General features: G+C 38.1%; 1 protein-coding gene and 1 non-coding gene across 2 annotated transcripts in view; one reads left to right on the forward strand and one right to left on the reverse strand.

Moving 5' to 3' along the window:
* Positions 1-24,400, reverse strand: part of Exoc6b (exocyst complex component 6B) — a 629,077-nt gene that overhangs the window by 547,450 nt on the left and 57,227 nt on the right. The gene's annotated exons all lie outside the window — the stretch shown is intronic.
* Positions 7,448-7,548, forward strand: LOC115068693. Its single transcript, XR_003848028.1, has one exon. It is a non-coding gene; the product is annotated as a small nucleolar RNA U13 (small nucleolar RNA).

The raw sequence follows: 24,400 nt of genomic DNA on the forward strand, positions 1-24,400 counted from the left end.
CTAAAAAAAGCCCAGGCCCAGATGGATTTGCAGCAGAATTCTACCAGACATTTAAAGAAGACCTCCAACCAATACTACTTAAATTATTCAAAATGATAGAAATAGAGGGAGAACTCCCAAATTCCTTCTGTGAAGCCAGCACCATTCTAACACCCAAACCGGGTAAAGACACATCCAAAGAAGAAAACTATAGACCCATATCCTTAATGAACATAGATGCAAAAAGTCTCAACAAAATACTTGCAAACCGCATACAGACACACATCAAAAAGATCATTCACCATGATCAAGTAGGCTTTATCCCAGAGATGCAGGGATGGTTCAATATACGCAAGTCAATAAATGTCATAAATCATATAAATGGACTCAAAGACAAAACCACATTGTCATCTCAATAGATGCAGAGAAAACCTTTGACAAAATTCAACATGCTTTTATGTTCAAAGTCCTAGAGGGAATTGGACTGGAGGGAACAGGCTTGAGGGAACATACCTCAACATAATTAAAACTATATACAACAAACCCACAGCTAATGTCATTCTAAATGGACAAAAACTGGAAGCATTCCCATTAAAAATCAGGCACCACACAAGGATGTCCACTATCTCCACTCCTTTTCAACATAGTGCTTGAAACTCTTGCTAGAGCAGTAAGACAGGAGAAGGAAATTAAAGGAGGACTAATTGGAAAAGAAGAGGTCAAACTGTTACTTTTTGCAGATGATATGATACTCTACCTAAGAGATCCCAAAACTTCCACCAAAAAACTCCTAGAACTGATCAACATTTTCAGTACAGTGGCAGGTTATAAAATCAATCTACAAAAATCAGTAGCCTTTCTATATACCAATAACAAGCAATTGGAGAAAGAACACAGAGAAATTCTCCAGTTCACAATTGCTGCAAAAAAAATTAAAATATCTTGGAATAAATCTGATGAAAGACACTAAAGAGCTCTACAATGAAAATTTTAAATCGTTAAAGAAAGAGACTAAGGAAGACACCAGGAGACGGAAGGGCCTCCCATGTTCATGGATTGTAAGAATTAATATTGTGAAAATGACCACCCTACCAAAAGCAATATATAGATTCAATGCAATCCCAATCAAAATCCCCATGACATACTTCACAGAATTAGAAAAACCCATCCTTAAATTCATATGGAGGCACAAAATACCCCAGAGAGCCAAAGCAACCCTGAGCACAAAGAGCAATGCTGGGGGTATTACTATACCAGATCTCAAAGTATACTACAGAGCCATAGTCATAAAAACAGCATGGTACTGGCACAAAAACAGACACATAGATCAATGGAACATCATTGAAGATCCAAACCCGAGTACACGCAATTTCAGCCACCTGATATTTGACAAAGATGCCAAGAACACACAATGGAGGAAAGACAGCATCTTCAACAACTGGTGCTGGTAAAACTGGATCTCCACCTGTAGAAGAAGGAAATTAGATCCTTACCTTTCACCTTGCACAAAAGTCAACTCCAAATGGATGAAAGAGCTCAATGTGAAACTGGAAACCCTGAAACTATTAGAAGAAAATATTGGCAGTAACTTCCAAGATATAGGTGTAGGAAAGGATTTTCTAAATCAGAAGTTGCTCAGAAATTAAAGTCAGCAATCAATAAGCGGGACTTCATTAAACTAAAAAGCTTCTGTACAAGTAAAGAAACAATCAAAAAAGTGAAGAGAAAACCCACAGAATAGGAAAAAATCTTCATCTGACAGGGGTTTAACATCCAGAATATATAAAGAACTCAAAAAACAAGGACTCGAGAAACCAAATGACCCAATTAAAAGATAGGCTAAAGATCTAACAGCGTTCTCAAAGGAAGAAATAAACATGGCTAAGAAACATCTCAAGAAGTGTTAAGCCCATTCCTTGTCTCGGGGCCCCAGACAACTGGGGACCCAATACTGCTCCCTGATCCTTTTCATCCAGACCAATGTAGTGCCTTCTCTGGGCCCCAGGAGCACTGCTTCTTGGCCTGGCCCCGCCCTCACCTCTCTCTGCTTCCCTGGGCCTGCAGGACCTGCGGCAGGCCTCTCTCCAGGGTAAGTCCATTGCGCCCTCCGCACCTTGACTCCCCCAGCCTCATTCACCCTCCCATCTCCTCCACCGTTCTGTCCTCCAAGTTTGGGCCCTGTCCCATTCCCTGTCTTGGGGCCCTAGACACCTGGGGAACCAATATGGCTCCCTGATCCTTTTCATCCAGACCAACTTAGTGCCTTCTCTGGGCCCCAGGAGCATTGCTTCTGGGCCTGGCCCCGCCCTCAACTCCCTCTGTTTCCCTGGGCCTGCACCACCTGCCATCTTCTGATGAGGATGTAGACAAAGGGGGACGCTTATTCACTGCTGGTGGGATTGCAAACTTGTACAGCCTCTCTGGAAAACAGTGTGGAGAACTCTTAAAAAACTAAAAATGAACCTACCATATGACCCAGTTATACCACTCCTTGGCATATTCCCAAAGGAGACACGTGTACAACCATGTTTGTTGCTGCTCTTTTCACAATACCTAAGAGATGGAAGCCACCTAAGTGTCCCTCAACTGATGAGTGGTTAACAAAAATGTGGCATATTTACACAATGGAGTTCTATTCAGCAGTAAAGAAAGATGAAATAATGAAATTTGCAGGTAAGTGGAAGGATCTAGAAACTAATATACTAAGTGAAGTTACAGACCAAATCCTTTTAAATTCCAGGTCCTTTTAATAAGATGATGCTATACAGCAGTCCCTTCTGTGTGAAATAACTACCATTATCATGACTTCAGTTAAGCTGATCACTAAACATAGTCAAAATTATGCTTGCTGACAGTTGTGCTCATTCATTAAAGGAGTGCTAAGCAGGGTCACTGGACCCTCAGCTGAATATCCAGCCACTCTTCCCAGCCAACTAGTCCAGCCTTGGAAGACAAAAAAAAAGAGGAAGAACCTAATAGAAGGATGATTTTGGGAGCCCTTGCCAAGAAACTCCAGGGGACTTTCATATGAACATTTGAAAATTGCCCTGTTCTGACTTTTTTCTAGTTCCCTGTCTAGAACTTGTAATGCTAAGTACTTTTGCCTTTACTTCTCCTTCACATCTCCTATTCATGATTCAAGGACTTTCTTTTCCCCTTAGAGGTAAGAGTCTTTTAGATATACCCACTGAAGGGGCACTCCAATTGCCTCACCCTGCATCCCTGTTCAGCATGGAAGAAATCAGAGCGGTCTGTGTCCCGATTCCCTATTGGCAATTTGGGTAACCCCTTCAGAGGATTACCCAAATAAGAATAGGATAAGAATAGGAGGTAGGAATTGGCTAGGCAGTTAGGGTAATAAGACCCAAAAGAAATGTAGCCAGTTTCTGGTCTAAAAGTCAAAATGTCCTTGGGCCTGGTAGCAACATACTCTGTTCCAAAGGCCAAAAATGTCAAAAGCACTAATCCTTAAAAGATTTTAGGGTTACCTCTTCAGAGGGGGGAATGTTGGAGGGGAGGGTGTGGGCATGAATTTGATCAAAACACCTTATATGCATGTATGAAATTCTCAATAAAGTTTTTGTAAAAGTTTAAAAATATATATACAAAAATAAATAAACAAGTTTAAACTCTGGAAGGTCAGTTCTACTAAAGTTAGCCTTATTCTGGCAGTCAGCATTCTTCATGAATAAAGTACAGCACTTTCTTACCTTCTGAATAAACAGCTTAAAGTAGAGAAAGACTGCCATCTAGTGATGGCCAGTTTCTAATAGTCCTTAAAACATGAATTTGATGTATCCAAATAAGACTGCTGAAAAATCTAAAAGTTCTATTTTATAAAACCTGTGGGTCCAGGGTGGAGGATACAGCTCAGTGGATACCTTGCATGCATGAAAACCCAGCACTGTATGAAACTGGACATAGTGACACATGCCTGTAATCCCAGCACTAGAGAGGAAGAAAGAGGAGGATCAGGGGTTAAAGGCTATCCTCGATTAATAGTAGGTTTGAGGCAAGCCTGGGTTTCATAAGACCCTGTGTCAAAAAATAAAAGGCAGAGTCTTAAAAGTGCAGACTCTTCAGAGTAGTCATATGCTTCCCTGTGCTTCTGACATGCCCAGATATATACGGTTAAATAAGAATCTCTACAGGAAAAATAACAACAACAACAACAATAGCAACAACAACAAAACCTATATCACTGAGACTTATTTATGAAGATCAAAAGAATATTCTAGCACTGTTTAACAAAAAAAAAAAAGAAAAATAGGGGTTGGGGATTTAGCTCAGTGGTAGAGCACTTGCCTGGCAAGCACAAGGCCCTGGGTTGGGTCCTCAGCTCAAAAAAAAAAAAAAAAAAAAAAAAAAGCATAGAAATTAACAATTTTTATAGCTAGATTTTGACTCAGCTAAATAAATAGTGGCCTACAGGGTTTAATTTTTTAAACCTCCTAAATAAATCAAAGGTTTCTGCAAAAACTAAAATACCTATGCATCTTAGTATGTATAGCTGATAATATGCCTTGATAGATCATAATGAGACTATGTCTCATACCTACCTAGATTTCAAGAGCATATTAAAAGAGAAATTTTAACTGATAAAATGGCACTTAAGAATTGAATTCAATATTTACCATCTCCTATACTACACCACTATAGAATTATATGACTTACATAGAGTCAACATCAGTTCAAATCTGCTTGTCAAAAAGATAAGGGAGAAGCCAGGCAGGGTGATACATACTCATAATCTCAGCACTCAGGAGTCTGAGACAGGAGGATGGAGAGTTTTGAGGCCAGTCAGGACTACAAGGGAAGACCTTGTCAAGAAGTTGGGATTAGGGACTCTACTTCAGGATGAGTCAGGTGCTGATTAGCTGTGCCTAAACAGCAACTATTGCCTTCTTTCTGTTCAAGCAATCCCAATTCATTCTGGTGCTTCACCTTCCTATGGTACCACAAGAGGTAAACACTAGTTAGTGGGTTAGCCAACCATGGTTCACCTTGTCAGTGACCAGTTAACATAGGGTATGTGACAAACCTCAACAATGAGAAGGGGCAAAGGGAAATATGTCGGTGAAGGTCGAGCAACAGTGTTATATGAGGGGTTTTATCCCCCAGGAGGATGATGCAGGAAAAAGAAGCTGCTTTTCCTATATTAGACACTGTACTATGAAACTGAGATACTTAGGGATGAGTGCAGTAACTACCCTAAAGAAGAGGAGACAGTGCCAATATTCTGAGCTTGATGAAGGTGAAAACTATCTGGGTCCCGGATTGCAAAGAAATCCTGAACATCCCCATCTCCAGATTGTATATGTAGTACTCAATTTCCTTTATTTAAGCCACTTTCCCTCTATATTCTGCTATATGCAAAGGAAAGTACCTTAAATGACAGAACATTACACAGCCTTCAAAGGAGGCAGGCAAAACACATAACTGACAGTCAGAGTCTATACCCTCTTAAAGACAAGTAACTCTCATTTGCCCTTCAAATTTCAGCTTGCACCTTACCTCTTCTGAGGAGCCCTCTCTAATCACTTAGACTCTTTCATGTACACCTCCTTTGTAAGTATCACTCTCACAAAATGTATTAAACTATATTCCAATGATCTGTTTATTTGTCAGTCTCCTCATTCTAAAACATTATTCTCCCTTGGGTAAAGACTGTCTTACCAATTTATCTCCAGCTGCTTGCAAAGGGTCTGGAAGTGGAAGAAATCTACCACACATGCTGGACATGGTCACAGAGAAGAAAGAGAAGGCAATTGACGTGGCTCTCTCCTGGTGCAGGAGTGACGCAGGAAACAAAGCCCATCTGCTGAGATGTCTGGGGGACCAGGGAGAACTTCAAGACCCAAAGGACTGGGCTTTTTGATTTGGAGGTTAGATTAAGAAAAATTCCACAGTCTACTCTTGTCTTTTCTTTTTCATATATCTTTTTTAAGATACGGTCATGGTTTTTGCTCTCAAACATTTTCTTCTCATTAAATTCTGCAAAAGCATCATTAGTATTGTTGTTTATTCCAAAAGTTAAAAATAAAGTGGAAAAACAGATTTGAGCATGATGTTGAAAGAGAACTACAAGAGGTCAAAAAGAGTTTGCATCCCTTTGCCTTACTTCAATACATCTATCAACTGTATTCAGACTTTAATATTATAATTTGGATGCTATGGGTACATAAGGATGAAATAGATCATTGTCTATAATCATCAGTACCTGGAAAAGCATATTGTAGTTAATGGACTCTAAACTACACCTGTGATGATTAATAATGACAGGCTCTACGATCACCTAAGAATCAAGTCCCCTGGAATGTCTGTGAGGCAGTTTCTCCATTGTTAAATGAAATGGGAAGACCCACCCATTTTGGAGGCACTATCCCATTGGTTGGAGTCTGAAACAGAGCAGAAAGGAGAAAGTGTGCTGCACAACAGCATTTCCTGACTGTATACTTCATGACTATGGTGCAGTGTGCCCTACTGTCTTCAGTCCCCCACCATGCCACCATGAGGGACTGCATCCCCTTGACCTGTTAAGTCAAAATAAACCCCTCCTCCCTTAAGTTGCTTCTTGTCATGTAATTGATCAAAGCAACACAAAAAGTAACTAATATAATACCCAGATGTTTCTGTGCCACCACATGAGAGCAAACACATTCAAATCCTTTTTCTACCTCTCCCAGATCCCAATGTGCCCGACTGGCTTCACTTAGACAGTCCAGACAACCAAAAAGATGTTGCGAGTGAGATCTCCCTTAGGTAAGAAGAGAAGCCAGCGATGGGAAGTTTCAAAAGAATAGACAAAGACAGGGTAGAGCAGTTTCATCTGGCACCTAGCCAAAGGACCTACTTTTAAATTGTGGTTTGGGTCCAATACCACTGGAGTTTCAGGGGCAGATAATTTGTCATAAAACATCAGTGAAATCAACAACAGAAATCAAACAGGAGGGCCTGGAAAGAATGCCCAACAGCTAAGAGCACTTCCTGCTCTTACAGAGAACCCAAGCTCAGTTCACAGCACCCATGTTGGGCAACTCACAACTGCCTATAACTCCAGCTCCAGAGGATCCAAAACCCTCTTCTGGCCTCTGTGGGTACCCACACATACATGGCATACAAACACACATATTCACATATAAAAATTATTTTTAAAATAATTTTTAAAATAAATCAAGCAGGAAATTAATGAAATCAGAGCAAGTCAAAAAAAAATGATATGGAAACTACAATAGCTATTACCATAATAAAAATAATGTCATCCTTTGGAACAAATCATCATTATCAATAACTAAAGATACAAAGGCTCAACAGGGTATTTTAATGGCTTCATTTTGTCCTTTGTACAAATTTATGTTAAAAGAAAAAAGATTTGCTCCATTGCATCTTTCAGTGACTGACATGAATACCTGGCAAAGTAAGTTGAATCATGAATGTTGCTGCCAGATATAAGAGCATTTGAAGCAGGATCCTTTTCTGGTTCATAAGTGTGATGACTGAGTATTCATACTGTTGCATGACATATACCTCCCTCAAACCTTAATATAACAATAAATTAACCATCTGATATTTTAAAAATTGAGTAAAATGCATATGTATAATCCCTGAGATACATAGTAAACTTAAGGCCAACCTGGATACAATAAGACCTTGTCCTAATTTACAAAATGAAATAAGGGAATAGGGGCATGCCTGTAATCCCAGCATTCAAGAGGATAAATGTAAATAGTAGGATCATTGCAAGTTCAAGACCAGCCTGGTCTGCATAATGAGTTCCAAGTTAACCAGGGCAATTGAAAACTCAACTCTACATGCATTGAAAAACCAGAGGGATGGATTAAAGACATTAGAGTTGTTTCCATCCTTAAAAGTAATAGTAAGGCCGGGCATAGTGGCTCACTCCTTTATTCCCAGCACTCAAGAGGCAAAGGCAGGCAGATTTCAGGGAGATGGAGGCCAACCTGGTCTACATAGTAAGTTCCAGGCCAGCTGAAGCTACGGGGAGACACCAAAAAATAAATAAATAAATAAATAAATAAATAAATAAATAAATAAATAAATAAAGTGACAGTAGCAAAACATGAACAATACAGGTCATTACATGAACCATAAAAAAATACTTCTATCAAATCTTAAAAACCAAAATTAAGTTTCTAGACCTTTAGTGCATGACTACACAGAAAAAGAAAATAAGGAATATCTCCAGAAGTTGAAGGAAAACAGGAATCAAGATTCTGCCAACCACTTCCAGCCTCATGCTCCTGTTATACTGTCATATAGTATGTCAGTAGACTTCAAGAGAAGAGACAAACTCTAGCCCTCAAAGAGTACAGAGACAAATTAAGGGGCCTCCGGATGAATAAAGCCAAGGTATCTCAGTGAAAGATATGGAGAGCCTGCAAGGAAGCCTCCCCGTCCTGGTAATGATTCTAGTTGTAGGAAAATGGAAATTTTCCAATCATTTTAAACCACAAGAATACAGTACCATAGTCATACTCTGTGTGGTCTCAGAAAATGTCAATTAAGTGTTTGCTTTAGAGTCAAGTATGGAGGGGCATGCTTTAATCTCAACTTTAAGGAGGCAGAGGCAGGAGGATCACTTGAGTTCAGAAGATCAGCTTGGACAATATAGCCAAACATCATCTCAGGAATACTAATTGTTATTTTTTATTTTAAAAAGCAGCCCCGCTTCCCAATGTCCACAGATAACTGACAAAATAAACATAAATCCTCTCTAGAGGAGTACAATTTAACTTATATTTCTAGACTTCTCACAAGTTTTTAAACTAGAACTTAAGTAGCAAAAAAAAAAATCATAGAACATGCACAGAAACAGAGCATTAAAATAAGAATCAAAAGAAACACAAATCATGGACCAAGATTTGCACAGGTTTAAAAATTAATATGTATACAGATTAGAGACACATGTGCCAACATCTCAGTGTTAGTAGCAAAAACAATGAGTCTTTCTGTAAGAAAGAGTATATTTTAAAATGAAATGGAGATCTTTTTTAAAGGTTAAAAACTCATTCAATTTTATGTCTTACAGGGCTTATACTGAGTTCAATATTATATAACTGTATTAATTCAACAGCAAACCTAAAAATTTTGGGGCAGTTTTGAAAGAGCTGTATCTTTGCTCTGGAAACTGTTATTGAGAATATTAAAGCTGTAATGATATGCTTCTTCTAAAAAAATAAAAAAAATATTTTTAAAAATTAATATGTATAAATTTAAAAATCTGCAATATATTTATTACAGATTATTAAAATATTAAATATTTAAACCAAAACAAAATGAAATGTTGAACATTTAATTTCAAAAATTTGAGGAAATTTCAAAATTACTATCAAAGCAAATAGGTGGGCCAGCAAGATGGCTCAGTGGGTAAAAGGAGCTTTCTGTTAAGTCTAATGACCTGAATTCCATCCCCAGAACACACATGGTAGAAGGAAAGTGCTGAAAGAACCTGGTAAGTTATCCTCTGACCCCCATAATGCAACTACAAAACACACACACACACACACACACACACACACTCTTAAATTCATGCAATAAATTTTTTTTTAATCTGTTACAGCGTGCAATAGTAGACTGTTTGGGAATTATTATATTTTAAGATCTTTTTTTAAAATCAAAATCTGTTGAAACACTCAGTTTATCAATACTCCTTGATAAGGAGTGGTGAGGTGTACCTTATTCCTTAAGAACCATGGTAACATCAGTTACCACTTGGCACTCATACTGACTGTGCTGGATAGCTTTAGTGTCAACTTGACACACCTGGGTTGAGGGAGCCTCAATCGGGGAATTGCCTCTATTGGACTGGCCTGTGGTCATGTCTGAAGGGCATCTTCTTGATGAGTGATGTGGGAGGCCCCAGCCCACTGTGGGTGGTGCCACCCCTGGGCAGGTGGGCCTGTGTTGCATAAGAAAGCAGGCTGAGCAGGGGCCAAGGGAGCAAGCCAGTAAGCAGCGTTCCTCCATGGCCTGTGCTCCAGCTCCTGCCTCCAGGTTCCTGCCCTGAGTTCCTACCTTGAGCTCCCTGATGAACTGCATGCGACCTGGGAGATGTAAGACAAATAAACCCTTTCCTCCCCAAGTTGGTACTGGTCAGAGTGTTTTGTCACGGCAATGAAGAACTAAGACACTGACATTACAAATTTGAACTGACCTTGACCTTGGGAACTTATGTGTGGTTTGATGTAAATTTCACCCAAAGTACTATCATCACTTAGCTTTACCTTAATGTTCTTAAACAAATACCTACTACTATCCTCCAGCTATAATAGAAATAGGCCTGGGAATGAATGGGCATCACTAAAGACATTCACTGTAAAGGACTGTTATGTTTTTCCTTAGAAAGTTTATTTGCTCATATATCTGAAAGGGAACTACAGTGAACACCAGATACACATATGGCAGTGATTTATTTACATGTCTATCTCTCCTGAAGAACCATGAGTTCTGGAGAGTTCACACATGGAACAATGCCTGCCTCTACTGAGAAGACATTATAAAATGACAAAGGGCCTAAGGCAGGACCCAAAAATGTTTCAACTTTCTACAGACAAACACTAGAGTTAATAATAAGCATTCTCACCAAAAAGTAAATTCAAATCCTAGCAATGCAAATAATTTGTACTTCAGCTAAAATACTAACTACAGAAAGAATCAGAGGAAAAGACGAAAGTTCAAGGAACTTCATTGTAGGAAAAGAATAGTGTCTGGGAATAATTTGTTATTTCCCCTGCTCAACTCTAACCCTCTATGGAAGCTAGGAACAACAAAGCCTGGCTCTAAATGGAGCTGGTGTTTTGAGCCCTTGCTGCCAATGGACAAGGGAGGGTGACAGCAGTCCCTAAGGGCTTTTAGGAAAAATTGCTTCCAGGTGGAAATTTTTTATGGTACTGTGCAGGCTGGAGCCATTTTGTGCTTTCCTTCACACCTACTGATGATTAAACCATGGACAATCAGGGTGCAACAATGGAAATAGTTAGACAGCTTCCAAATATCATAGTTATATACTCCAAATTTACCAAGTTAACTTTCAAAACAGAGAAAATTCATTGGCAATGTTCTGTTTGTTTGGTTTTTTGTTTTGTTTTAAGGGTAAAGGTAGGGTGGAGTTTGCTAAAGATTTGTAATTAGAAAAAATGTGAACATAGTTAAGAATGTATACCACAATGACAAGCTTCAGTACAGAGCCAGCCCACAGCAGACCTCCACAGAAAGCCACCGGCCATTCCAACTGTCCTGTCACCTACCAACTCAACTCTTCATTCCTTTGATCTGGATTAAACCTTCTTACTACCATAAGCATACAAAAGGGAATCCTACCACATATCACAAGAGAAGGCTGTCAGTTTATATCTGACTATGGCACTGAAAAAGTTCTGGTATGAGCTTATAACAGCTCAAGAACATGAGGAGAAAATGGTACATTACCAGCCACATGAAAAACCAACCATGTGACCACCTAGAAACTGAATCCAGGCAATCTTACTGTTACTATGTCACACAAACCCAAAAGGATACACCTAACTCAACATTTCTAAATCATAATAAAAAGGAAGTATTTCTTAAATATGTGTCAAGACCTCATCTAACATCTTACATACAGTGACTCCATTACCCTCAAATATAACGTACTAGAGTAGTTACCATCATCATTTTGCACACACATCACTAGTACACAGAAATATTTAACTTTTCTAGATTGCCACAATCAGATCAAATACAATAAAATGAAAGAAAAAAAGAAGAGGGGAAATAAAAAGAATATTAGAGTAGAAAAAGAAAAAGCAATATTAAAAAAACAGGGTACATAAACCAATGTCCATTCAATATCAAGATAAGTGTGTCTAAATATTTAAATTTATATTCCTAGGAGAAAAAGAAAAGACAGTGAGAAAAGCATCAAAATAATAAGTATCTAGATGAATGTGATTCTTCTTTTCTTTCTATATTTCTATTATTTTACTTAAATACAAAAATGTTATTTCTATGACTGAGCAAAGAAAATGCATTTAACAGAGTCCAAAACAGTACCTGGCTCATAGTAAATGTGCAATAAGATGTTAACTGAAATAAAAAAACAAATAGGAAAAAACATGTCATGGTTAACTTGAGGTCTAATTTTTAACAATCATCAAAATAAAATAAACATAAGAAATACAGAATGACAGCCAGGGGTGGTGGCACACACCTATAATCCCAGCTCTCCTAAATTGGAGATAAGCCTGATCTACAAAGTGAGTTCCAGGCCAGCCAGTGCTAATAATAAGCTCTTATCTTAAGGTAAAAGAAAATAAAAGGAGGAAGAGGACTACATGGCTCAGCTGGTAAAGTGCTTGCTTAGTATGCATGAAGCCTTGGATTTCCCAGCACAGAACAAGTCAGGCTGGTGGCAAAGGCCTTCAGTCCTAGCCCTGGAGAGGTTGAGCAAGAAGATCAATCAGATCATCCCTGGCTACAGACCAAGTTAAGGCAAACCTGGGATACATGAGACTCTGTCTCAAAAAATTAATTAAATTTAAAAATACAAAATAAAATGAAACTGTGTTTTCCATCTAATCTCATAATCTCAAAATTGATTTACTTAGTATGCTTTCATTCAGTCTGAAAAAGAAGTAGGGAAAGGAAGAATTCTAATGATTACTGTGATGGAAGATCTCTAAGACACAACTTGTGAACTACAAAAACAAGTCATTTTCTTTTATGTCCTAGTCCATTATTATGATAGGCAAATAACTCCCCTATCAACATCATAAAACTATTAAAAAAAAAAAACCTTCATAGTCTAGGAATAGGAATGGTGGCCCATGCCTGTAATCCCAGAACCCAGAAAAAGTCAAGAGGATTACAAGTTCAAGGCTAGTCGGGGCTACATAATGAGACCCTGTCTCAAAAAGAAAAGAAAAGAAAAAAGAGGAAAAGACAAAGGGAAAGGGAAAGGAAAAGGGACACACAGCTTCATGACTTAGACCAAAATTAACCCTGCCCCTCTTCGAATCATGAATAAGAGTTTCGATTAGAATCAACATTGCCTCATGTTTTTTCACAGAAGCTCTTGTTTAAAGACAGTGCAAAGAACGGTCCATGTCAATGACTTTTCTTTAACATAGAATAGTATAGAAAAAGAAACCTCCAAGATGATATAGTCCAATTTTACAGAAAAGACAAGTTTTTTCAGAACTCTCCATCAACTACTAGCCCAGCTTCTGCTGACACATTTAGTAAAAAGCTCACTCACTATAAACAATCAAACCCACACTGACAGCTATTGGAAAGCTCTTCAAAGCAAAATTTGCTTCCTTATAATGTTTACCATTTGTCTTATTTTTGCCCTCAACAGACCACAAAGACCAAGTTCTAATCTGGCCCTTCCCTACTCCATGGTAAACAACCTCAAATTATTCAAGTATCCCATATACAAACAGTCTTTCAATTAAAGTTTTTACTGTCTGGACATGTTCTAGTAGGGACGACTCTTTTTTTTTTTTTTTTTTTTTTTTTTTTTGGTCTTTTTAAGACAGGGTCTCCCTGTAGCCCCAGCTGTCCTTGAACTCACAGAGATCCACCTGCCTCTGCCTCCCTAGTGCTGGGATTACAAGAGTGCGCCACTACGCCCGGCAGGACTATTCTTAAAGTGTAACAAAACAGACAGTGCAGCACAGTGGTCAAGAACACAGGCTACAAAGCCAGGCTTCCTGGATTCAAGTTCTGTTTCTGCTACTTATTAGTTGGTGAACGGGCAAGTTATTAATGTTTTCTATAATTCAAATTCCACATAAAAAAATGCAGATTAAAAATAGCTGCCACTTCATGCAGCTGTGTGCAAACTAAAAGGGGTAATGTAAATGAAGCACACACAATAGCACCAGACACACACAAAACTTTCTATAAATATGAGCAAATTAAGCAAGCATACTCAAACTAGGAATGTAACTCCCCTTTCCTTTTACCTGGTTACTTGGCCTCTACTAAAAGCAACCTAGCAATAAAGCTTACTTGTTTTTCAGTCATAGCATACTACATATTGAGCTATATATCCAATATTTTTAATTTTTATTTATTCTTATTTTATGTGTATGAATGTATTGTCTGCAAGTCTGTAAGTGTACCATGTGATGCCCATGGAGGTCAGAAGAGGGCATTAGATTCCATGGAACTGGAGTTAGTTAGCCTCCATGTGGGTGCTTGGAGTTGAACCCCAGTCCTCTGCAAGAGTAGTCAGTGTTCTTAATGACTGAGTCATCTCTCCAGACCCTATACTGAAATTTTTAATTTATCTCTGTATATGGCTACATGCATTCAGCTGATATTATGAATCTTTGATTTATTAGCTATTGCAATTACAGTCCATTTTTCCATTCTTTTTGAGATTTTTTAGGACAATGATCTTTGTCATTCAACCTTCACAAAAGCAGATGGACAATAGGGAAGGGCAGAAGCCCAGCAATTCTGGGATCTAAGATCTAAGGAAGGAGAACCCTGGAAAGCATGAATAAAGGAAAAGAAGACTTTCTGGTGCCTACTGTCTTAATGCACACATCAAATGAAGCCATGAAAAGGTTAATATTTAACCTTTTTAAAAGTTAAGGGCACAGAAGTCACTAACCTCACTTCCTCAAGCCAATATTCAGGCCCCACTTTGTCCAACTTGAAGAATTTGCCATGAGTCAAATCTTTGAATGTCCCTCCCTTTTGAAGGCACAATGGAAACAGCTCCCCAGAACAAAGGAGTTGCCTCAGCGAACTCTCTGCTCTTTCAGGTTGGAAGGACAGTTGATTCACACCATGAGTCAGACTAGTAAGAACCAAGAGAGATCAATTTTAGGCCTACACAGCTATTTAATATTAAGCTGTAATAAATCATCTTTACAGCAAATTATAAACAAAATATTGTGTTTACCTTCCCTTGAAAAGAAATTTTTAGACAATTCATAGCTGAGGTCAGAGATGCTCCATCAAGAAATCATTTTTAAATGTTAGCATCCAACCAATGATGCTGAATGGTACTCCCACAGACTGCCCTAGCCTATCACAGTTAACTTTACTAGATGGCCTGGCCCCTTTTGTTCTAAGATCCTATTAGTTTAATGGTTGTGGTTTTATTCTAAGAACAGTTTTGAAAGTATCTCAACATGGAGTCAGTCACTTTAGGATCTACTCAGTTAAATAATTTTACTTAGTACCTGAACCAAGAAATCAAATGTGTTCAGCTATATAAGTAACACTAAACTGATTTTATTCTTAAGGTTTGAAAGATAACCAAACCTGGAAAAAAAAAAAAAAAAAAAGCCTTGATCTTAAAAAAAAAAAAAAATGCCTTGATCTATGTTGGTTTGAAAGGAAAAAGTTCTTAATTTAAATAAATTGGACAGAATAAGTAATAACAAAACTCAATAAATATTGAGGAAACACTACTTCAATAATGTAAGTATCTTTTATAAAACGTAACATGTTAAGAGACATCTTTCTGAAAAAAACTGAGGACACCAAAAAAATTGAATGATTAGTACAATACAAGAAATGGAAATTAAAATGGGTAACTATGGGGGAAGTAAGCTGCACTCCTTTTGGAAGTGATCTATGATTAAAATCTGCTGAACACCCACCTCTGTCCCAGCGTGCTTTTTCATCACTCAACCTGGTACAGGTCACACTATTTCTTTAAAGAATCTGATACTCTAAACACATCAACCCTAACCTCAAAAAAAATTGATGATCTAATATGTTCCTAATCACCACTGAAGAAACAAAGACTGAAATAAAATACTTTCCCAAACAGTTATTTTTAAGACAACTTCCCAAAGCTATAAAATGGCAGTATCTCATTCTAGTTCTTCAATTAACAGAGTAACTGGACTATTTATTTAACAAGTTACAACAGTTTTGAATGCTTATGTTGTACCAAAATCAAAAAAAAAGAAACTTTTAAAAGGAAAGAGAAATATAATTATTAAGTAATTAAGTAAAATAATTGGCCTCAGCAAAGTAAATAGAAACCATTTTATCAGAAATTTAACAATACTGGATGTACTAGGTGGTTTGAGCAATTTCCTACCATGTTTCATTTGGTAGGTATTTGATTCTAAAAACTTACTATAAATAAAAAGATAAGGATGTTTCCCTTTGAGAGAACTTTATACTGTATCCCACTTTGCTTTCCACTGCTGTGATAAAAACTGACCAAAAGCAACTTCAGGAGGAAGGGGTTTATTTCATCTTATACTTCCAAGGCACAGTCCATCTTTGAGGGGAAGTCAAGCAGGAACTGCAGCACAGACCATGGAAGACGGCTGCTTACTAGCTTGCTTCCCCCTGGCTCAGCTATGTTTCTCTTTTTTTTTTTTTTTTTTTTTTTTTTTGTGGTGTGTGTGTGTGTGTGTGTGTGTGTGTGTGTGTGTGTGTGTGTTTTGTCTGCATGTATGTAAGTGCACCCATGTCATGCAATGCCCACAGAGGTCAGAAAAGGACATCAGATCCCTGGAACTGGAGTTATAGACTGTTGCTAGCTGCCATGTGGGTACTGGGGATCAAACCTGGATCCTTTGTTAAAAGAAGCCAGTGCTCTTAGTCTCTGAGCCATCTTTCCAGCCCCTTGGTTATCACTCTTACACGGCCCAGGCCCACCTACCTAGGGATGGCACTACCCACAGTCGGCTGGGATCTCCAACATCAAGTAGCAAGTAAGAAAATGCCTTGTAGACATGCCCACAGGCCAATCTGATGGAGGAAATTCCTCAACTTGAAGTTCCTTCTTCCCAGATGACTCTAGTTTGTGTCATGTTGACAAAAACTAACCAGCACATACCATAATAAGGAAATACCCAAGAAACTACAACATTATAATAGTAATCATAAATTTGCATGAAATTAACACTTAAATCTGTATGCCCACTTAGGTGATATACCAATGGGAAATAACAGCAAATAGCATGAAAAGGGATTTGTCAGAAACATCTTGTTAGGGTTGCTGAAAACCAATAATAAAAAAATTTAAATCTTAAAAAAGTATGCACAAGTGAAAGGAAGGACACAAAACCAAGAGAACTACTGCAGTCTTCATCCAAACTATGAGATCAAGAAGACAGTGAAAGATGGCATTGACATGCTGAAGGAGAAACTGTAAACCCATAATTCTACATCCTTCAAACCTTCATCCTTCAAACAAATACTCCATGTTAGACAAAATCTTACAGATTTTGACAGTAGAACTGAACTATAAGAAAGGTTAAAAGAAGTTCTTTTATCACAAAAGACATAAACACTGATAAAATCTGGGTCTGCTCAAAGAAATAATGAGTATGTGAAGTGATGAATCTATGGGTAAATATAAGATTTTCATTATTTTCCTTTTTTTATTTTTATTTCACATGTATAAGTATATTGCCTGCCTTTAGGTAGGTGCCCACGGAGGTCAGAAGGATATCAGATCCCCTGGAACTGGAGTTATGGCTGGTTGTTAGCCGCGTGTGGATGTGGGGAATACAACCCAGGTCCTCTGCAAGAGCAATCAGTGCTCTTAACTGCTGAGCCATCTCTCCAGAGCCCATTTTAGTTTCTTTAGACAACAACTTTAAGATGATGACAATAATAATGAATTGTGGAATGTATAACATGGAGAAGTGTTTTTATCTTAATAAGAACCCAAAGGCCAATGAGGGAAATGAAAACAGTATCATATGGGAAGTGGCAGGGCAGAATTTGAAAGTAGACTCTGAAGCAGTAAAGACACATTGTAAAACATACAGCAACTACTAAAACATCAAGCTATAACCCCCACATAGGAAGTACCTTTAAGCCAGGCAGGATAGCACACACCTTTAATCCCAGCACTCACTCAGGAGGCAGAGGGAAGTAGATCTCTGTGAGTTCAAGGCCACCCTGGTCTACACAGTGAGTTCCTGGCCAGCTGGGGCTACAGGGAGACTCTGTCTCAAAAAAAAAGGGGAGGGGACCAAATGAGGAGTACAACAGAACCCTAAAAAACTATACAATTATCCTGAGCCTAAGAAGTCAGTTAATGAGAGTAACAACAATTAAAAAGTGGGTAAAAATAGGTCAAGACAAATAAAAAACAGCAAGATGACCAATATAAAAAAATAACATGACATCAAATAGAAATTTTTTTTGACGTGTTCACAATATCATTTGCCATGTATTTAATGCCCAATAAATGACAGTTGCAGTGGCTATGGTTGCTTTTTCTCTTGTTTCATTCCTCAGAACACAGGAAAATAGTCAATTTTTCTGAACACTGCTGTTCCTAGCAAAAGTCCTAGCAAGAGTTACTGTCACATCTGCCCAGCTTCTGCCCAGTTACCAAGAGAATAAACCACAGTGTTAAGAACAGTATCATGAGAATATGTGGAGGAGCTTACAGTCTGAAACTCAAGAAAGAAAATTAATTTATAGTACCTAACATTCTAATTTTTTTTACAGAGAAACTCACCAGGAACTTTTGTAAATGTTTCTGGACACAAGTCCCTATCTTTAAATATGAGATTGCTGTTTTCTTTATATCAATTTTGATACTGTCCACTTCCTGCTAGAACCAGTGCACTCAACTCATCATACTTCATCATACCATCATTCTTTTCCCTCTTCTCCCAATATACTTACACCACATAGTTTTTCCAAGTATCACTTTTATTAATTGTATGATCATGCTTTTAGATTATCTTCACTCCCCACTATGCAAAATTAGGCATTAGCTCTCTCTTGATTTTTTATCTTTTCCTACTTTCTCCAACTGTAGAAATGGATTTTATACTGACAGGATAACAGTAAAAATATTCTGTTCTATAATTAAATTTTTTCATGGATTATCAATGCTTTTTATTATTTGAATATTTAATATTTGAAAAAACATTAAGCAATATTTGTGGTCATCAAGTGGCTGCTCTCCTCTGGCTATGGCCACTCTCCTGCTCTCTTAGTTCCCCTGATCAGTCGTCTGGTCCGGACCCCAGGGCTGGTGAGGAGACTGTGTCAGCGGAGCCACATTCAGACACAGGAGACCAGGTTCAGTGACGCAGATCTGGTTTATTGCAGGAAGGCACAAGCTTATATGGGGGTAGTGGTCCAATCACAGCACAGCAAGTAGTTTAAAGGTGAGGTATCCAAGGGTGGTGCACAGTACAGTAAGTAGTTTAAAGGTGAGGTATCCAAGGGTGGTGATTAGGGAGTGGCAAGCTCTAGGCATCAGTCTCATGATCTGCCAATGGGAGCAGAATGTCACAAGGCATTCCTTGTGGCTCCAGCAGTTGGGCCATTGCCTCAGGCCTGCGTATGGCTGTCAATAAGACTTTCACCCTAGGCTCAAGTCTGTCTCCCACATATTTGCATAATTTAAGTTTTATAAATATTCTTCGCTCTTAAGCCAGATTGAATGTTAAGACCATCCTTCTTTCTTATTGGACTCTCCTCTTAGCTGGAAACCTATTTCTTGGCTTCCTCCTTTCTTATGCGCTAATCTAAGCTGGTACCTCTACAGGCCTCCTCCTATCTGTGTGTGATGTTCTTTCTTAGTTATCCCAGACCTAAGAGAACAAAACACTGGCAGGATGGAACCAGTGAGGAGTGGCCAGCATTCTTCAGTTATTTCTTTCCCTCAAGGCACTTGCTAAATCTGTGCAGAAGAGGCTGAAGTTCCCAGTAAAGGGAACAAGAGAAGACCATGACTAAGAGATAGAAATCAGCTTTGGACAGTTTTCTGGAACTTAAGTCATTTAAATTAGAGACATAAGAGATTAAAATCCTTGAGAGGAAAAAAATAAACATCCAGTTTTTTTTCAACAAATTTGAATCCTTAAGATATGAACTAAGATGTTTAAAAATAGCTCCAAAGAAGCAGAATGATTTAGAAACTCAAAAGAGAAACATACTAGAATTCAGAATCTGAGAATCTCCACAGAATTAGATTAGAAAGCCTAGGTAACCACACCATACAGCAGTAAGAGTCAGAGAAGGTCAGAGTCTAGCGATAGCCAAACCCTAAACTTAGCTCAGTCACTAACTACATTAAAGAGATTACCATACTACCCACCATACCAAAAGGAACAAACAAACCATTCACCCATTCATCTCTTATTAAAACAAATGTCATCCAGGATCTCCATGTTTAATCCAAAATTATGAGACATGCAAAGTCTCAAGATACACAGATAACACATATACTGAACTTAGAAAAGGATTTTAGCCAGGTGTGATGATATAGGCCTTTAATCCCAGCACTCTGGAGGCTGAGATAAGTGGATCTCCATGAGTTCAAGGCCAGCCTGGTCTACACAGCGATTTCCAAGCCCATCAGTATTACATAGTTAGACTCTGTCTCAAAAATAACAACAACAAAAAACTGATTTTAAAGACACAGAAGATAAACAAACCAAAATGAAAACAAGAGAGAATTTGATTGGAGCCCTAGGATTTATGCTGTATAGAAACTGAGAAGAAAATATAGAACCAAAAATAAAAGTTTGGGAAAATGTTTAAATGAAGAATTCTGTTAATCAGTTTACTAACAAGAAAGAACTAGTAAAAACAGGTCAACAGAAAATATTCAGATGGAAGCATAAAGAGGAGGAAAAGATGCAAAATACAGAATATAAGAAACATGCAACATGTTATCAGTAAGACGGCTCAGCAAGCAGTTCTCAAGACTTCTCTCAGTTTTTTTGTTGTTGTGTTTTTTTATTTGGTTGGTTTTTGGCTTTTGGTTTTTACTTTTTGGTTTGGTTTGGTTTGGTTTGGTTTGGTTTGGGGGCTTTTTTGGTGCTGCAGATTGTGCCCAGAGCCTCCCCTGTGCTAGGCAAGTACACTGTCACTGGCAACATCCCCTGCCCACAATACTTTTATGCTTTTTAAAACCATTGGATTTGTCAGGGGCTGGAGAGATGCTCAGTGGTTAGGAGCACTGGCAATTCTTACAGAGGACCTGAGTTCAGTTCCCAGCACCTCCACGGCAGCTAACAATTGTCCATAACTTCAGTTCCAGGAGATCCAATGCACTCTTCTGGCCTTCACAGACATTGCATTCATGTATACATTTACATACGTGCAGGTAAAACACTCATACACACAAAATATAAATAGATACCCATTGAATTTCTCAAGAACATTTGTACATATGACATGATAGCTAATCCTGATTATCAACTCTTGGACTAAGAAGCACCTAGCTAATTAGCAGAGGACAAACTTGGTGTGTCTGTGAGGGTGCTTCCACAAGGGTTAACTAAGGGGCAGAAGCACCATCCCACAGGCTTGAGACCAAGATGGAATGAAGAGGGGAAAGGAGAGAGCATCCTAGTACACGTCATCTTTCTCTGCTTCCTGGTCACCATAATGTAAACAGCTCAACACTGCTGCCTGTTCTCTATTATGATGGACTGAGACCTCTGAAACTGTGAGCCAAATAAACCCCTCTACATTGGGCTGTGTTCTCAGGTATTTTGTCCAATCAACAACAAAAAAAAAAAAAAAAAAAAAAAAAAAAGACAAGGTTATTTTTATTGACATTTGCCACATTATAAGTTAAAACTGAAAAAAACATACATAAGAATAAATCACATTCACTATTAAAACAACGGTACCTTTACACGTCCAGGAAACCCCTCTTATCTTTCCCCATGACAATACAAGTAAAAGAGCAAATAACACCCTAGTGATACTATGAAAATGTCTTTGAATTTGTGGATTCTCTGGAAGGGGATATCCTAGTGCAGGACAGAAGCAATACTTAAAAACACCAGAGCCAAGAATTTCCCAAAACTAATGAAATACATCAGTCCACAATTTCAGGTCCTAAAAAAACAGGAAGGATGAATATAATGAGAAGACTATCCATGTGCACCCAAATGAGACTGCTAAAAAACAAAAATAAAACTGGGCATGATAGCACATGTCCAGCACACAGAGGCAGAGGCAGGAGGATCTCTGTGAGTTCAAGGCCAGCCTGGTCTACATAGCAAGTTCCAGGCCACCTGGGGCTACAGGAAGACCTTGCCTCAAAAAGACAAATAATAAATAAATAAATAAATAAATAATAAATAAATAAATAAATAAATAAAGGTAGTATAAAGAAAATCACATTAGCATTAGAAAGAATAACAATAAGACTATACTTTTTAAAGATACATCAAAAAACTGAATGTTTTTAGTACTGAAGTAAAGAAAAACTGCCAGCCTAGAATTCTTACATGAACACAATACATTCCTTAAAAAATAAGACATTCAAGAGAATGAACAGGATGATGAGTTCAAGGCTACCCTGTATTATCCAGGAAGACCCAGTTTCAGAAAACATAAACATGGAGTCAAAGAGATGACTCAGTCAATAAAAGTATTTGTCATGCAAACATAAAGAGCTATGTTCAATCCTCAGATCATAAAAGTCAGGTACAGTGGCATGCACCTATAGCTAGGGAGGGAGACACTGGAGTTTGCTGGCCAGCCACTCAGGTTCAGTGACAGATCCTGACTCAAAAATACAAGGTGGAAATTGATTGAGGAAGACACCTGACTTGGGACTATGTGCATGCACGCACACACACATACACACACACACACACACACACACACACACACACAAACGCGCACGAGAACATATATATACACACATACAAAAAAAAACTTCAATAAAGCAAAGAATATAAAATGTAGCTGAGTATGAAAACAGTCTGATAATAACTCAAAAATTAGTTTTAAGAATTACATTATGATCCACAGTTCCCACAGTTCTTATTTTAAATTTTATTTATTTTTATTTTATGTGTATAATTGTTCTGCCCGCATATATGTATATGCATCATGTGCATGCAATGCACAGGAGCCCAGAAGAGGGTATTGGACATCCTGGAACTGGAGTTGTAGATTGTTATTAGCCACCATGTAGATGCTGGGAACCAAACCCTGAACCTCTGCAAGAACAGCCAGTGCTCTTAACTACTAAGCCATTCTCTCCAGCCCCAATCCACAGATTCTAATTCTAAGTCTACAGTCAAAATGATTGAAAGCTGGGACTCATGGAGATATTTCTACATCCATCTTCATATCTGTATTATACAAAAGAGCTAAACAGGAAGAAGAAATCCATGTCTATAAAAAGAGAAATGGACAAACAAAATGCACTATCAGTAGGTAGGAGGTGCCTAGAAATATTAATGGATTATAATAGGAATATTAGAAATCAGTGGGTAGGACAGACCGTGGAATATTATTTATCAGCATACCTTTTAGGGTAGGAATTTCTTGCTTATGCTACAATCAGTATAAACCTTGAAGATATAAGCTCAGTGAAATCAGCCAGTTAAAAAAGGGCAAAAACTACCTGATTCCATTTAAATGGAATACCTGAAGCATTCAAATTCATGAAGACCAAAAGTAAAATGTAAAATGATACTTGCCAGGGTCTGGAGTAGGAGAGGATGAGTAGTATATACTTTGGAGTAGTTTCTGTTTGAGATAATTAGAAACATGATGGTTATAATGGCTAATGCCACTGAACTGTATGCATACTTTAAAAAAAATGGTTAAAATGAAGCAGGGTATGATGGCCCACACATTTAATTCCAGCACTGAGTTCAAGACCAACCTGGTCTACATATCAAGTTTGGGCATTTTGTACCCAGTTAGGGGCACCAGATTTCCAGTTGCTCTCTGCTTCCTGTGTCTGCTTAAAGATGTGAGTGCTTAGCTCCTCTTTCTGCTCCAGCTCTGGTCACCTCCTGCTACCATACCTCTCCATCATGATGGACTCTGATTCCTCTGGAAATGTAAGCTCAATTAAACTCTTCCTTTTATAAGTTCCCTTGATCATGGTGTTTTATCATGGCAACAGAAAGGTAACTAATAGAGAAGTTGGCACCAGAGAGTGGGCTGTTGGCTGTGAAGAACTTGACCATGTGGGTTTTTGGAAAAATATGAAAGACTCTGAAAGTTTGGACTAGAAAAGCAGTTGAAGGCTGTAAGCACAGTTTAATGGGCCATTCCTGTAGGAGTCTGGAGGAAGATGGTGTTAAGAACAAAATAGTTCCAGAGAAATAAGGACTTAAGCATCAACTGTGATATTATGGCAAAGAATCTGGCTGGAGTCTGCCCATAGCCATTAAATCTTGTCTGAGGCTAAGCTGAAAAGTAATGAACTAACTTCTTTGGCAGAGGAAATTTCAAGACAGCCTAACACAGAAATGGAGGCATGGCTATTGAAGATGAATATTATGCACATGTACAGTAAAAAAGAACAAAAGGGTCAGAAAGAAATGTGGAATGTAGTTTGGATTGAAAAAGAGGACTAGGAAGATTAATGTTAGAGCCAAATTTTGTGCTGAAGGAAAGGATTTCTTTGATAAAGAGATTAAAGTGTTTAGACAGAGATCCAGAGATTTGCACTTAAACAATGGGAAGGGTA

Source organism: Nannospalax galili, unplaced genomic scaffold (genome assembly GCF_000622305.1).
Source record: "Nannospalax galili isolate Female #2095 unplaced genomic scaffold, S.galili_v1.0 scaffold389, whole genome shotgun sequence".
Taxonomy (NCBI): Eukaryota; Metazoa; Chordata; class Mammalia; order Rodentia; family Spalacidae; genus Nannospalax; species Nannospalax galili.